This window comes from Equus caballus, chromosome 6, assembly GCF_041296265.1.
Source record: "Equus caballus isolate H_3958 breed thoroughbred chromosome 6, TB-T2T, whole genome shotgun sequence".
Classification (NCBI taxonomy): Eukaryota; Metazoa; Chordata; class Mammalia; order Perissodactyla; family Equidae; genus Equus; species Equus caballus.
In genome coordinates, this window is record NC_091689.1 from 76864628 (window position 1) to 76881326 (window position 16699).

A 16699-nucleotide genomic window follows, 5' to 3' on the forward strand; every position below is an offset into this window, starting at 1 on the left:
CCTGTTAAGCACATACTAAGTTTCATTCGTTGTAGTCTATTAGGAGGGGCGTGGTTAAATAAACTCCGGCATAAACACACTATAGACTATGCTGCTACAGCTAAAGAGAACTAGATATGTTTATACGTGTTATTATGGAAAGAACCACAAAGATGAGGAATTCAGGGGGAGAAAGAAGTTGCTGAAAAGTTTATCCAGAGTGACAGTCATCCTATAAAATTACACAAACACTGTCAAAAAACTGCATATTTTGTATGGATCTATATATACATCTATAGATATTATGTAAATGTATGGAGGGAGTTCTAGACCCATGGACACCAAACTGGGAAGGAAGCTAGGATGGGGAAGTGGAGAGCCGTTTAAAGGAATGTTTGCCTTATTTGTCATGTTCAAGTGTTTACATGGAGAAGGAATTCCTATAATATCTAGATAGTTTGTAAAAACAAGTAGTAATATGGCTCCTGCCAAGTTTCCTTAAAGTCCGCTTGTCACGGCCCCTGGGATTTCTGCCTTCAAACAGGGATTCATTTATCAACTTAAAAAAAAGTCTAACCACACTCAGAAGATCCCCCTAGATCCCAGTCTTGTCACTGTCTTCTTCAATGTCTTGAAAAACAAGGCAGAGGCATATTTATATAAGCACACTCACACCAAGTTCTAAATTTACCTATTTAGAAGCGTTCGCACTTCCACACGCCGCCTCGCGGGAGAACCACGGGCAGCGGGCTGACGCCGTGGTCGGGCGCGCTGGACGCAGCTGCCTGTCTTCCTTCCAGCAGCCCCGCTCCGGCGACAGCACCTTCCGTTCTTGCATCAGCTTGAGTCTCCACAATATCAGCCTGAAGGAAGCAGTAAAAAAAAGTCCTGGGTGACACTTCTCACTTCCAGTATGTGGGATGCTGAAGATCTAAGTTCCCACCTTCTTCGGGCTTGCTTCGTGGTCCTGACAAATCAGATTAACTTTGAGGCATGGGTGAAGCTGAGGGGATGATGGGAAAGACTGTCAGTCCCTTTAAACAGGAAACTTTGAATTTGCTGAGTCCTTGGAAAGCAGAAAGGGTTATATGGATGCAAAACACGCACCTTTGTGAGTTTTTATACATGTACATGATGTATGTAATTCGATAACAAGTGATTATATTTATAAAAATAGTATATCCTAGGTTATGTCAGATAGCATGAATAACATGATGTATTAATATTTTATGTACATGCATAATTGTGTATATAAATGCTGGGTTTTAAATAATATTAATATTTTAAATGTCTATTAAATGTATATACTAATATGTTCACAAAGTTTTGTCTCTTGTTAATATCCCAAATATAAATTCTAATGGGTGTTCATAATCAATACAATAATGGCTATCAGCAGAGCACATAGGTATAAACTGCATAATTTATAATTATTCTGTTATGAGATATTTTTAATATAGGATTAGTAAAGTATAGTTTAAAACTCAAGGCCAGGACTAGGGTGAAGCAAATGAGGTGCTTAGGTGCAAATCTGAGGAGACCCTCCCTCTCAGGCTCCTGCAAATGCCGCTTGGCTCATCCTAGTTGCATCCCTGACAAAATGCCCATTTCTCCCATCATCCTCGTCCCCACCAGCAACAATTACAAATTACTAAATGCCAGGCACTGTTTTATGTACCTTACATACATTAAACTATCTAAAGAAATATTGTGACTACAAATAACATGAATTCTAAGTGAATTATGAGAACTTGTGCCTAACGAGTAAAATGTTTTGAAAGCCGTAACTGAAAAGCTGCAGTCTACGTGACCTCTGATGAGACCTCTGCAGCGGAGCGATTAGCCCAGATCTCCCAGGAAGCCATAGCACCGGCATTAAAATCTAGAGTTCTTTACTCTGCATTAGACACGGTGAGGTTTTTCTTTGAATATACACAGCATCGTGCCCTTTTACTAAACTCTCTCTGTGCTGGCAGGCAGTAGGCTTCAAATCTATCAGCCTAGGTTTAATATAATGGACAAATTTCAAAAGAAAGAAGGATACCTATTTTCATTTCCTAGATTACTACTCCTCCTTGGAAAATCGAGGTGGATAATGGAGCTTATGATAGTCCAACTGTACTTCAACAAGATAATACGTTTCTATTTAAACTCATACGTAGACCAAGGAAGGGGGATTTACACAACACATTATCTAGTATCTAGCTACAGGTGATTTACTGCTGTGCACTGAAATATGGTTGATGTACAAGATGGATAGTAATATTATATTGTGGTATATATCCTGTTCACATCAGGTCTTCGTAATAAAAGCCGAGCAGCAATCTACAGAACCTGTCTTAAATCTGCCACCTAAGATACTGATTGTAAAATAAAATGATCAAAGTGCAGCTTCTCTCTATACTGCCTTCCCCTGAGAGAGTGGTATGCAAAGAACTTCCTACTTTTTATTTATTTACATTCAGTCCACAGAAACATAAATTAAATTAAAAACCTTAGTGTTAGGTGGACTGAATAAAGCACATCTAATATGTTGCTAAGTAGATTTTCTTTGGATACTACAGACCATAGCCCGTATTGTACTTTGATCCAGTGCACCTTTTACTACTTACTGACAACAAAATATGCTTATAAAAATAATAGATTAAAATGAATTTTGCAAACTAGCAATTTCACATGCTACAATCCTTGTGAGGATAAACAATTTTTAGTGGGTCTTTTTATTTGACCCACGAAATCAAACATTCCTGCAAGTTGATTTCATTTTAAATAATTTCTTGAGGATGCAATGGAAATAGACCAACAGAAACTCATTAACATTGCATAGAGAAATCACAAATGGATTTTAAGCAAATCTCTTTGTCTTTATAGGCAAGTAATTGCAAGAACGTTAAAGGCCAGACTTCTCTGTAAAAAGGGATGTCCTTGTGTGTTATATAACGTAGAAGGCAGAAAAGTCTGCAGTCTGGGGTAAATCTTCCTCTCTTCTAATGTGTATACATACATAGACTCAGGTTCAAATGAAGGCCAAGAGAATGGTTAAAGGGGAAAAGAAGTTCCAGCACTTGGATCACGTTTCTATTCTACCCAGGAGTTAAGACACACTTCTCAGTGCGTCCTCGTGCCTGACACAAACCCCTTCTGCGAGACTCATCTCAATGAATTACGATCATTTGTTTGTTATATATTTTTGTTATATAGAACAATATTAATGTATATCAATATGTATAATATATATTTATAAATTATAAAGTATTTATATATGACAAATATAAATTATGATATATAAAATAACTAAATTATATTACATAAAAATAAAAGATATTTATATCTATACTTATATAATATAAAATAGATATTATATATATAATTTGATTATTTGTTATCTTCCCAGCTAGAGTGTACACTCCTTGAGAAGAGAAACTGTCTCCTTCATCCTATGCCCCTAGCGACTAGCCCAGTACTTAGCCCTGAGTAGGTGGTCTATAAATGCCGGGTGAAATTGATATTGAAAACAATAACATATGACTTGAAAGACAGAGAGAGGAATGTGGAGGGGGGAGGGGACGATATGGTCACATTGGAATGATCTTGTGAAAATGAGAGCTGGTTACAGGTAGATTTGACACATGGAGCTTTTTAGGGTCAACTGTTGAACCACCTCCTTCTCCCACTTGGGCCAGTCACCTCCTCCACTCATTCATTCATTCATTCAACAAATATCTATTGAGAGCCAACTATGTGCTAGGCAATCATTATCTACTACAATAGCCTGATAGCATGAAACTCAGGATCCCTGGAATTTGTCATGATTTCTTTACAGATAGGCCACCAAAGACTCAGAGCTGGGCTTCAAGTTCAAGCTCAAGCCCAACCATGGAACATTTTTATTTTACCATTTAAATATATCTTGCCATTAACTAAGTAGCTTCATTCTTCTTAAGACTCAAGGGCTTACTCTAGTATACATTTGACAACACAATCAAATCTTCCTAAGATCCTGGCTTAATTCTCCAACTTTGCAGTCATATGCTAAGTACCACTTATAATTATCCCGCAGCGGGCCTCATTTTCCCTAGCGTTTCCTGTCAGACTGGAGACCTTGGGCAGGGTACGTTTTTTTCTGTACATGATTCTATGCTGAATGGCTTATTTTCCTTCAACAAATAATACCTGCTTCTAATATAGCAAAGAAAAAATGGGAAGAAAATATCTTGCACCTTCAGTCTTAAAAGATCATGTTAAAATGACTGCTCACATAGTTTACAAAAACATTTGTCTTTTCATTCAATGATGGAGAGAATCCCAGTGTTTTAAAAAATCCTGTCCACTAAAATGAAGGCAGATGTCTTTTAAAACTATATAAAGCCTTTGACTTCTTTCTTTCCCAGTTACACACAATTTCTGGATGGGGGGGAGCTCCTTCAGTAAAATGCGAATATAGAAAATGATACTACAGTTTTGCTTAAGACAGGAATAAAAAGCTTTTTTTTTTTCTTGCCATCTCCCCTTATTAAACTGACAAAAGCATCGCTTTTAGAATTCTGTTAAAAGCAAGCTTGTTTGCTTATAGGTCAAAGAAGAGAAACAGCAAAATTAGAAGTGAAAGAGACTCATTTGTTCTATCCAAATGATGGCCAGGACATTATTATTTCCTTCAGTGGCCTCTCTGGTTATAAATGTCATAACTGACAGTGGATTCAGCATTCACCTTGAAAAGATGACTCGTAATTGAGCAGTTCTCCGTCAAAATAGGTAAGGTTCTTAGCATTAGTTCAGTCATCACTGTTTAAAATTCAACCTTATGTTTCCCCTCTTACTAATTAACTCTATCCCATTTTATTCTTGTATTTTCTTTTTTCCTTTACATTTTTACACTTAAATATGAAGATGAATATTGTCATCATTTCCAGAGTGTACCACATTGTCTTTCTGGCCGTGGCTTAACCATACAATATACTCCATAAATCTTTCTTCATAAATCAGTACCTCCCTTCCATTAATCATTTTCATTATTTATCTCTGGGTTCCCTCTGCCAACATCGTTTGTTTATTTAGGTACTGAAAATGGAATACAGTTGTCTCAGAGTAATTACAGCCACGCTCGTATGAGAGACCACAACTGCCCCTCGCCTCAGTGTTACAACGCCGTCTCAAGCAGTCCTGCTCTGTGTTTGAATATTCGCTGTAAATTTGTCCGTATTTCTCCCAGCCCGGCCTCCGTCTTAGGTTGTTGCCAGCATTTCTCCAGATTCTCTTCTCTTCTCCAGTGAATGCTTCTGATGTGATTTTTGCCAGATAAATGTTTATATCTTTCTGAGAGCAATTTCATTTTTTCATCCCATATTTCTGACTTGTTTGGGTCTTTTTGAACTGCACTGCTGTTCATATCCTGGCCATTTATCAAACTTGTAACGCCTCCCAATTTAGTCTTCTCAGCAACTGTCATTAGCATTCTGTTCATTCCCTCTTTCAGATTATTGATGCATACATAAAATACGAACTGTGGCGACTCCCTAAGAGACAGGCCTTCAGAACAGCACACAATGCTACTGTGGTCACCTTTTACCCGTGGCCTATCAGCCACCGTCAGTCTGTGTGGCTGCGGTATTGTCAAGGCTACATGGAACTAACGCATCCAGGAGAATCCAGCATGCCGAATTAAATGTTTTGCTCAAGTCTGAATATAATGCAAATGTCCTACTATGTTCCCATGACTGGCCCGTCTCTCCTCCATAGATAAACTTCTCTAAAATCTGACTTGCTTCATGGGGATTTGGGGTGTGTGGGTTGGTTTTACTTTATGATTTGATTTAGTTTAGTTTAGTTTGGAGTTTGTTTTGGTTAGGTTTTTGAGCATCCCTGCCTCAGAGGATGTGATGTACTTGATGTGATGTATTTTGGTTGAGTCAGATGCACATCCAGGGGAGTTCAAGAGAGTACCAGAAATACCTCAGAAATATGTAGCTGTAGGTGCATATTCTGAAGGCTCTGGTGATGTCCTTGGTCTTGAGTTCAGTGTCTACTTCAGTTAACAGAGCACAAAGCCCCCTGCACACTGCTGCTGGTGGGGTTTAACCCTGTGGCTGTTCTTAATGCTTCGCGCCTACCAATTCCACTCCAGGGTTTACTTCAAGACTTGAAACTTCCTGACTTTCTCCCCACATTGTCACAAAACTGGCCAACTTCACGGGGGAAGAAAGCTTTGTAAAGGACCAACAACAGCCATGTGCCTTATCTCCAGGGCCCATTGGTCACACCGTATTTTCTGATCAGTGGCCCTCACTCCCAGCACACAGTGAATGGTGCCCCTGGGGTTAAGCAATCTGGAGGCACTCTGGGTCTTTAGCTATTAAGTTTATAACCCTGATTAGATTATGGGGAACAAATGAGACAATTGATATCAATGTATTCTATGAATTTAACATTTTTAAAGAAAAAGTATAGCTATTTTTCTCAATTTTCCTTTTTTTTTTAGCAATTTACATTATGTGGGCAAGAATTTTGTTCTTCTCAGCTTCTACTAATCTTTACTCTTTCCTTGAACAAGAAGAATGATATTACAACTATTCTTCAATATATATTCCCTTTTTTTGGCTGAGGAAGACTCATCTGAGCTAATATCCAGTGCCAATCCTCCTCTTTTTTTGCCTGAGGAAGATTAGCCCTGAGCTAACATCTGTGCCAATCCTCCTCTATTTTTTTGTACGTAAGTCACCGCCACAGCATGGCTGGCAAGCAGAGTAGATCCATGCCTGGGATCTGAACCTGTGAACCTGGGCCACCAAAGCAGAGCATGCGGAACTTTAACCACTCAGCCATGGGTCTGGGCCCACAATAGATATTCTAATAATTGATTCGCATATTTCTTGACAGAGGCCCTAATATTTAAATATTCCATGACTACTTATTTAAACTTCATCATATTTGGGCTTTTCACTTTTAATATTTGCCATTGAATTCTTCCCTCCATTTCCTGCCATTCCTGCACATTGTTTTAGATATTTCTAGGCCATGTTCCAAGCTAGTAGACAATCGCACCTATTAGGAGCACAGATAAGAACCAGGAACTAGTAAAAATAAGAGCTCTGTGCAACTGAGCCCATCCATTAAAATGCATGTAATTCTATTCAAAGGTGAGGCTCAAATTCAGGGCTCATTAACACTTTGCATACAATTCTAAAAAACCTTATAGCTGTTTTGTAAGTCTAATATATATGCCAGTGAGTCTGAAATGCAGCAGAGTTTCTTCCTCCAGGTCTGCATTCTGAGAAGTGTCAACAATGTAGTCTACAGAGAAATCCAGAAAAACGAAACTACTCAGAACTACTGCAGAGGGAAGTCACTAAATTTAGGACAAGCAGCCCTATGCGCCTCAAATAACTGTGATGATACCACTGTGACACGCCACTGTCTAGTTAGTAAGTGCAGTTCGTAATGGTGATAATAATGTCCATTGCATTCATATTGTTTCCTGCTGAAGGAAAGAAGAATAAAACACATTTTAGACAGACTTCCATCTAAAATATTTTTTTAAATTTTTGTTGCTTAAAATAGCTAAGTTATTTTTAAAAGGCTGTCTAGAACAACTTGATGTGCGAAAGATAGCCAAGCTCTTCTATAAATGGCAATATATTTCTCACGTCCTCCTAGGCTTACACACACCAATGCCCAACCTTTGGAGAAGAGAAATTCCTCAATAGCAGGGGTGGGTTTTGTTCTACGTGTTTTGGGTGTAGAATGGCCATCTGAGCACACGGAGAGTTTAGAATCCTAGACTGTTAGAATGAAAGGAATCTTGGAGAACATTCCAATCCAATCCATTTATTTTACAGAAGTGTTAACTATAGGCACTACATTTTCTTAAAGTCAATATGGCATTTTCCTCCAAAACTGTACAAAAATCTATGCAGCAAAAAGTAAGTCTCCCTCCCGGACAGAATCCCCAGTGCCCCAGTTTTTCTCTCCTGAAACAGCCACTGTTAGCAGTTTCTTTTGTAAAAATACTCTATGTAAATATAAGTACATGCTTAGAGTTTTACAAAATACAAACAATAGCATTAGATAAAAACTGCTGTGCAATTTGCTTTATTCACTTAAAATACTTAAGATTTTAAAAAATAATCTGTATGCAGTGAAAATTATAATATGTAGTAGACACTAGAATTAAGCTCTCTCATGCTATTACCTAAAGTTTATTACTAATGAGTCATTAATAAGCACAGTATACACCTAAAGATTCACTTCAGGCTGTGCAGATGCTTCCTTTCAATTGAAGGGATGGAATAATCTCCAGGAGGAAGTGAAGAATATGTAAAAATCAAATGTTTTACCTATAAGAATATCCCTAAACACATGGTCCCTCAACACTTTAAGATGAAAGCGGGGTTGGGGAGCAGAGACTGTCTAAGCTATGTTCTTAATGTTCTTGTCATTAAAGGTACTTATAGTGTCAGAACTAAGGAAGATAACCCAAGATCCATTTAATGTGGTGTTTGCAGATTAGAGGTCACAACTGATTATGTGGGTCCTAAAATCAATTTAGTGGATTACAACCAGCATTTTTTAAATGAAATGAAATAAAATAGAAAATATCAGAATGCATTCCATTTAGTAATGGTAAAAATTGTTTTGTAAAAATCCCCCGTGCATGCGTGCATGAGTGTGTGTCTGTGTGTACTGGGTTGTGATGTGTAAATGTATTTCTTGCTGTGTGGATCACGGGCACAAGAGATTGAAAATCCCTGATCTGATCCAGCCTCTGGCTTCTAATGAGGTGTAACTATAAGCGTTCTCAAACAAAGAGGTGTCTGTGCATTCCTTGCTGTCTTAACACAAGCCTCTCCCAAAGAACCATCGTTACTTTGGCTCATTATTTGAAGTGCAATGTCAAGTTCTCTTTTCATTAAGATTATTGGCGGACAGGCTTAATTCCAAACTTTCTCTCTTTGCAACATAACTTTACCTCGCCAAGTAATTGATTAAAACCCAGTAGAAATCCATCTAAACCATTAGCCATTATTATTATTTCAATTATAGGAACGTAGCGATAATAGAAAAAACTTAGCTGCATCTGGAAATGGACCTCACATTCTTTGACAGAGTTCCTTTCCTCCTCAGAATCAGTGAGGAGGAAGCCAGCTGACCCATCCACCACCTCGGAGGCACGTCAGAGGGCTCACGGTCTCAGTGTGGGTAAGCCAAAGGGCATAGTGCAGCTGTACTTACAGTCTTAATGAAGAATATGTCGTTCTTTGCCACACTCCTTCCTCTTTCTGACAGAACTGAGTGCAGAAATAATGGGGAGAAGGAACAGATGTCCAGATATTTTTGTGTTTTACTGGCTTCTTATTCCAATAAGCAGGCAATGGAGTAGAGTGTGAGTGTAAGGGTCAAGAAATGTGTTTTCTGGGTTGAGGCTGAGTTTGGCTGTAACTGGAGCAAGTCCTTGAATCTCTCCGGGCTTTCATGTCTTCATTTCTAAAACGAGGGACTGTGTCCCAGCAGTTTAGCCAGGAATAATGATCATAGCTACGCTTAGCACCTCACGGTCTCGGTTTCAAGCATTTTACATAATTGACTAACTTAATCCTCACAACAGCACGAATAGGCAGGCCACTTTTCCTTATTTTCCAGATGGATATGGATGGGTGAGTAGCAGAAAGGTGACACAGTTAGAAGTGGTAGAGCTGGGATTCAAACCCAGGCAGCATCCAGATGCTGTGCTCTTAATATCAGGCAATATTGCCTCAGCCAAGACCCTTTCTTATCACTTATTCCATCCCTAACTAGTGTCCAAAGCCCATGTTACTAAAGACATTTTCTACTAAATAAGCTGTAATTACTACGTAGCATTTAATTCATTTTCCTTTTTCTTAAATCAAAGATATATTAAATAGCCAATCAGAGTTTCTGATTAATATAAAATGAGTTACTACACAAAATGACAGAATTCCTGTCCAAAGTGAAAACTGAATGTTTTAGTTAATCTAATAGTCATATCATATATGATTTCCATTAGCTCAGGGATTCCAGTTACCACTTGGGGCCTTCTTGTGTCTTGGACATCAGAGTTCCTCTGAAAACTTTCATAACTTGATAGAGATAAGATAACTATTTAACTTGTCGGTCCAGGATGCCCATAACTGACATGTATGCACATTATATAATTCTGCTTTTATTTATTTATTTTTTTAGTTCCTCTAATGGTCAAGAGAAGGGAAGACACCACCACCCTAGAGGGTTTTGGAAGTTAGGCGGGGCCATTTTTGGTTTTCATGATGACTGGAGAGAGGAGACGCTGGATGGGGGGTTGGATACTGGGATTTATGGGCAGAGGCAGGGAATGATAAAGCCCTGCTCTGCCATGGGACAATGCCACCCAAGGAAGAATTTCCTGACCAAATGCCAAGAGTTTCCCTGCTAAGAACCCCCAAGGGCTGGTTGCTGGAGAATGGCAGAGGTAAAGCAGAGACATGGTACCTCCATTCCTATCATTACCTGCCACCTCTGCCATCACTTTGCTGGGAGAACCTCCCCTCCTTCTGGCCTCTCGTGAAGTCCAGGCAAATCTCTCTTATCCTTTATACTCTTCCCTTAATGTTTCCAGTCTTTGTGTTTGTTTAGTGCTGCTCTTGCAGAGATAGCAAGACATCATTTGGGAAAAGGCACTGTCTTTGTGCAATGATGCTGTCTGTTCTTCACGGTTACAGCTTGGAAGATCCTTCTGCACCCAGGCCAAACTCCCCACCAGCCCACTAGATTTCCAGGGATTACCTTTGCTCTTCCAGTTGTTCTGGGAGTGCTTGGGGAGACATCCTCACAGGGTAATCAGAGGGTGGCAGAGAAAAACCTCATGACACACATCAAACAAGGTTCTTGATCCAGATTTATTGGCTCTTTTAAAAATATACGTCAAAGAAGCACAATGAAGTACCACTTCACATTCAGCATGACTGCTAAAGTTAAAACAGATAATAAACAAGTGTCAGTGAGGATGTGGAAAAATAAGAACCCTCACACACTTCCGAGAATGTCAAATGGTGCAGTCACTTTGGAAAACAGTCTGATAGTTCCTCAAAAAGTTAAACATAGACATACCATATGATTCAGCAATTCTACCCCTAGATATATACCCAAGGGAATTAAAAACATCTCCACGTAAAAACCTGTCAGATAAATGTTCATAGCAGCATTATTCATAACAGCCCCAAACTGGAAATAATTCAAATGTCCTTCAACTGATGAATGGATAAACAAATTACGGTATATCCATTCAGTGGAATATTATTTGGCAACAAAAAGGAATGAAGTACTGATACATGCTACAACATGGATGAACCGTGAAAGCATCATGCTAAGTGACAGAAGCCGGACACAAAAAGCCATTTATCACATGATTCCATTTATATGGAATGTCAAGAATAGGCAAATCCACAGAAACAGAAAGTAGATTAGTGGTTGCCAGGAGCCGGAGAAGAGGGGAATGGGGAATGACTGCTAAGGCGTATGGGTTTTGTTTGGGGTGAGGAAAATATCCTGGACTTAGATATTGGTGACGGTTGCACAACTCTGTGAGTATACTAAATACCACTGAAAGAGTTAATTGTATGGTATGTGAATTATATCTCAATTTTTAAAATTCAGATTTTAAAAGTCTTCCTCAACCCTCTTAGGGTCTCTGGCTGGGTCTGAAATTAAACTGACAAAGACAGATTAACAGGAGAAAGGCATACAAATTTATTTAATTAATTTTACATAACACAAAAGCCTTCATAAGGAAATGAAGACCCAAAGAAACAGTTAGACCTGTGGACTTTAGCGCTAGGTCTGACGATGGATGGACAGCCATGGAGGAACAGGATAGGTTAAGGAGTATGAGGTCATTGCGGTAAAATGGGGGAACTTAGCATGGCCTGTTTGTTAGGATTCTTCTCTCGGTCCCTTTCTCTTTGGAGATAAGGATGTTCCTTTCCTAAAAAAGAAAAAAAGTAGACTCATAGGTTCCAGGAGCCGGTGGTGGGAGGAAATGGGGAGTGACTGCTAACGAGTTTCTTTTTGGCATGATGAAAATGTTCTGAAATTAGGTAGTGGTGATAGTTGCACAACTCTGTGAATATACTAAAAACTAGTGAACTCTACATTTTAAAAGGGTAAAGTTGGGGCTGGCCCGGTGGCGCAGTGGTTAAGTGCGCACATTCTGCTTCGCCGGCCCGGGGTTCACCGGTTCGGATACTGGGTGTGTACATGGCACTTGGCACACCATGCTGTGGTAGGTGTCCCACATATAAAAAGTAGAGGAAGATGGGCATGGATGGTAGCTCAGGGCCAATCTTCCTCAGCAAAAAGAGGAGGATTGGCAGCAGTTAGCTCAGGGCTAAACTTCCTCAAAAAAAAAAAAAAGGGTAAAGTTGATGGTATTTGAATTATATCTCAGTAAATCTATTACTAAAAAAAAGAAATAGGTGCTGAGTTCCTACCTTGTGGCAGACCCTCTTCTAGGCATTGAGAGGATTCAGGAATAAACAAAGTAGATAAAGTACTCGATCTCACAGGATCCGCAGTTCTAGTAAATAAATTAACAAATGAAAGTGAACGGCATCATGCTCCTGCAGACTGAACCCTGGAGCGAGCCTGGGGTGCAGGCAGTGTTCAGTTCCCACTCACATGGACTCTGATGAGCACTCTCCCAATGCAGCTCCTGGGGACTTAGATAGGCCCCTCACAGTCTCCTGCCAGGGCCACATTCACAGCAGCTCGTTGGCCAGGGGCCCCGTCCAGGAATCCACTCCTGGCTCAAGAAATCGGAGTTCTCCACTGACCAACCCCTCTCCTCTCCTCCCAGCCTCCCTGGCTTTCTTCCCACTCACTTTTACCCTTATCCATTCATTTAACAAATTGTTTAACAAATATTTACTGAGAGCTAAATTAGTTAGAATGCTTTGGGCTAAAAGATACAGACAATTGACTCAAAACGTTTTAAACAATAAGGAAAAATATTATTTCCTGTAACAGGATGTCCACACTCCAGGCACGGGCTTTGGCTCTGTTTCTCTGGTATTCACTCAGCTCTGCCCTCATTAGCATGTTCTCATTGTCCTCAGGCATCCACTAGGGCAACCAGCAACAATGGAGCAACAAGATTTCTTGGTTCCATCTAACAAGAAAGAGAAAGAAAAAAAACGTAGACTACAAATCCTCCAACCATAGAAGGAAAATCCATATTTTCCTTCTATGGGAGACAGCACAGACCAAGTACCCACAGTTGGCAGGGAATGCCATGTGATGACTGGCTTCAGCTGCCCTCTTGGACCAGCCACGACCAAGGAGACTGGAATTCCCGTGATTGATTGAGACTGAAGCCTGGAGCGAGAGGAGGGGTCAGCATCCCCTGAATCATATGGGCTATGCAGGATGGAGGAAGGGGTTCAGCGTGATTTACTATTCATTATAAACTAGCTCACTGTTCCTTATGTTTAGTCCAGGTACTAAATGCTTCTCTGTGTTCTCGGGGTAGTATACTTTCTATTTGATGAGGGACTATTTTTACAGCTAAAAGCTGCCTCTAAATTTCCCCGCAAGGAACCATGTGTTATCTCTCCAAGTGGTGAGATTTCAAGATCTGTTTTACTTGGATGGGGTGATATTTGAGAGCAGGTACCTGACGGCCTCAATGTCACATCCTGCGAGCAGCCACTCATTCTGCTATGCTTATGGCCAACCCTGCACATATCCCACAAGATTCTCATGAGCGTAGGTGCGCCTGCTAGGAGAAAGTTCTTTCACTTCTCTTCCCATCTATGCAATATACTATACAGTGGATGCCAAATTTCCTGCCAGAGAGCTCTACACTTCTTATCCAGAAAGCTGAGTCAAGCATTGGTCAAATTATCAGCCTATGTTTAGAAAGTTCTTTGGATATTTTGGTCGCCCCTCAGAAATATTTTAGAAACCTAGTTGTAGACTATTCATATGCTGCTAGAAATAAAAAACACACTTTAGGGGCCGGCCCTGGGGCTTAGTGGTTAAGTTCGTGTGCTCCGCTTAGGCAGATCGCAGGTGGGTACCCAGCACTGCTGGTCAAGCCACACTCTGGTGGCATCCGACATACAAAATAGAGGAAGATCGGCACAGATGTTAGCTTAGAAACAATCTTCAAAAAGAGGAAGATTGGCAATAGATGTTAGCTCCGGGCCAATCTTCCTCGCATACACACACAAAACAACACTTTAGGCAAGTCATGAGACAATTCATACTCTTTTTGTTTCTGAATTCCTACACAAAGGAGAATTTAAGAGGGTCTTTAAAGTACATGTAGAGGTACTCCACCGCCACATACACACATGCCACAATTTCCCCACCTACCAAAAATGTGATTTCAGGTGGCATCAAGAATGAATATGAGCACTAATTCTAAACTCCCTGTGTGCTTAATCAGAATCACAATCTTGTCTGTACGGTCCTGTAAGTGCAAGACAAAAGAGACTTGCCAATGTAGCAGGAAGGAGACAGGCCAGCTGGTTAGAAGAGATCCATAATTAATTGATTAAATTTATAAGCAGCAAATACAGAAATGGTGTTTTCGCAGGAAAGATGTTTTCAAAATAATACGGAAACCTAAATCCAAATGATAGCATTATTAAGAATACTAATTATTCTATCATGCTTTATTATTTATAAAATACTTTTATGTGCATTATCTCATTTGGACATGATGACAATCTTATTAGAAGGAGAAAAGGTATTTCCATTTCATGGATGAAGAAACTGATATGGCAAAGTTTAAGGTTACATCACGAGACCTAAAGATAGCAAGTTCAGGAGATGACGCTCACTCCCTAGTTGGATTGTCCCCAACCTGCACCAGGCTCTCTGATTCCCATTCTCTTGTGAGGAGCGTTTATATTTCAATGTGTCCAGTGCAAAAAATAAGCTCAAAACTGATTGTCAAATGGCTGGATCAGAAGAATGGATGGAAGAAAGAAAGAAATTTCTGATCTGGAACAAGTTATAGTGACAACCAGAATCACAATTAAGGCAATTTTTAGGAACAAAGAGAGTTAATTAATGTAAACTTCAAGTAAATACAGAAAAGTCAATAAAGGCAAATTTGAGGAACTTTGCTCACTGATTTAAAACTTATCTTTTGCAAAACGTACTCTGTAAACCTTGATTATTGTTATCATCTAAAAAGATCTTTAATATCTCTATTATTTTTATTAATAGGTACCATTTGTTTTGTTTACTCAGTGCCAGGCACCCTGCGTACATCACTTGGTTTAACCGTCACAATTACCCGGTAAATGGGAATTCTCAGCTGCGTTTCAGACAAGGAACCTACAGCCTGGAAGGGTTAGGTACGTCTCTCAGCTCGCACGGGAGAAAGTCATGGAGCTGGGCTTAGACGGGAACATTGTCATGATCCAACGCCCTTCTGCTGGGCTAGGTTCTCTCTTTGAGAGGCCGGTTCCTAACAAACTTCTAAAGAGCAGATGCAAAAAGTATAGTTCTTAGTAGCAATAGCATTGGCCACTATTCTTAGAAATATCTGAAATTTACTTAGCAAAACTCAAACCTCAATTGTGGCTAATAAATAGAAAGTGAAAGATGGAGTAAAATAAGGTACATCTGGGCAGTTTCATCTCTTCCCTCTTCATTTTAAGTGATCAAATATGTGTGGGATTAATCCACAGTTGTTGAAATGTTGAAAGTATTAACGTATCAGGATTTTAATTCCACGTTCCCAAAACACCAGGAAGGGCTATAAGGATTTCATTATAAAACTGCATGCACCTTCCCTAGTAACCAATGATGCGCTTGTTTTTTCCTGATTTGTAAAACTTAGGGGACCACCTATGAGATTTTTAATACTAAATTTCTTGTATTGGTAAACCTTAAAAAGCTACTAAGTTGATATTTTCAATAGCCCCCTAAAAAGTCATGATCGGGGCCAGTCCAGCGGCTCAATGGTTAAGTTCGCATGCTCAGCTTTCGTGGCCCAGGGTTTGTGGGTTCAGCGCCCAGGCATGGACCTGGCACCACTCGTCAAGCCATGCTGTGGCAACATCCCACAGAAAACAGAGCAAGATTGGCACAGATGTTAGCTCAGCGACAATCTTCCTCAAACAAAAAGAGGAAGATTGGCAACAGATGTTAGCTCAGTGACAATCCTCCTCACCAAAAAAAAAAAATAAAAAAAGAGGCACGATCAAACTGAACAATTTAGGTATAGGAGGAAATTAACTCTGTTTAATGAAATAGTTCGAGACCGATCCAGAGTCATCATCTGAAATATTGCCCAAGATTGAGCATTGAAGTATTCCAGGTGTTCTGCAGCCACAAAAAATAAATGAAGAAACAAACAGAGGTGCATAGTCCTGCCCTCCAGAAGTTTAAACCGTAATGAAAATGGAAAAGGAAAGCAAATCCAGCCATATGTTTAGTAGATCATTAGCCAGGCTCTAGAGGACCAGACGGCATCAGAAGACAAACAGGTTACTGTGAAAACTTTGAAATCCAGATTCCTTGAGAGGTAAACGCTCCCCACCCCTGTGGCCTGGTTAGTGACACTTCAGCAGATGGCTGATTTACCTTTTCTATTTCCCTCTTGCAGTTAACCTAAAAGGGGAAGAATTCTCAATTTCCACACCAGATGTGCATGCCCATTTACCTCCAGGAAAACACACAGAGAAATAGCTGGTGAGTTTCTCGTTGGTAGGCA

General features: G+C 39.8%; 1 long non-coding RNA gene across 1 annotated transcript in view; it reads right to left on the bottom strand.

Moving 5' to 3' along the window:
- Positions 1-11697: 11697 nt before the first annotated feature.
- LOC138924795 (uncharacterized) overlaps positions 11698-16699 on the bottom strand; it is a 52948-nt gene continuing 47946 nt past the window's right edge. Inside the window, exon 3 of the long non-coding RNA XR_011440052.1 lies at positions 11698-13135. This is a non-coding gene — a long non-coding RNA (uncharacterized lncRNA). The remainder of the gene's footprint in view (positions 13136-16699) is intronic.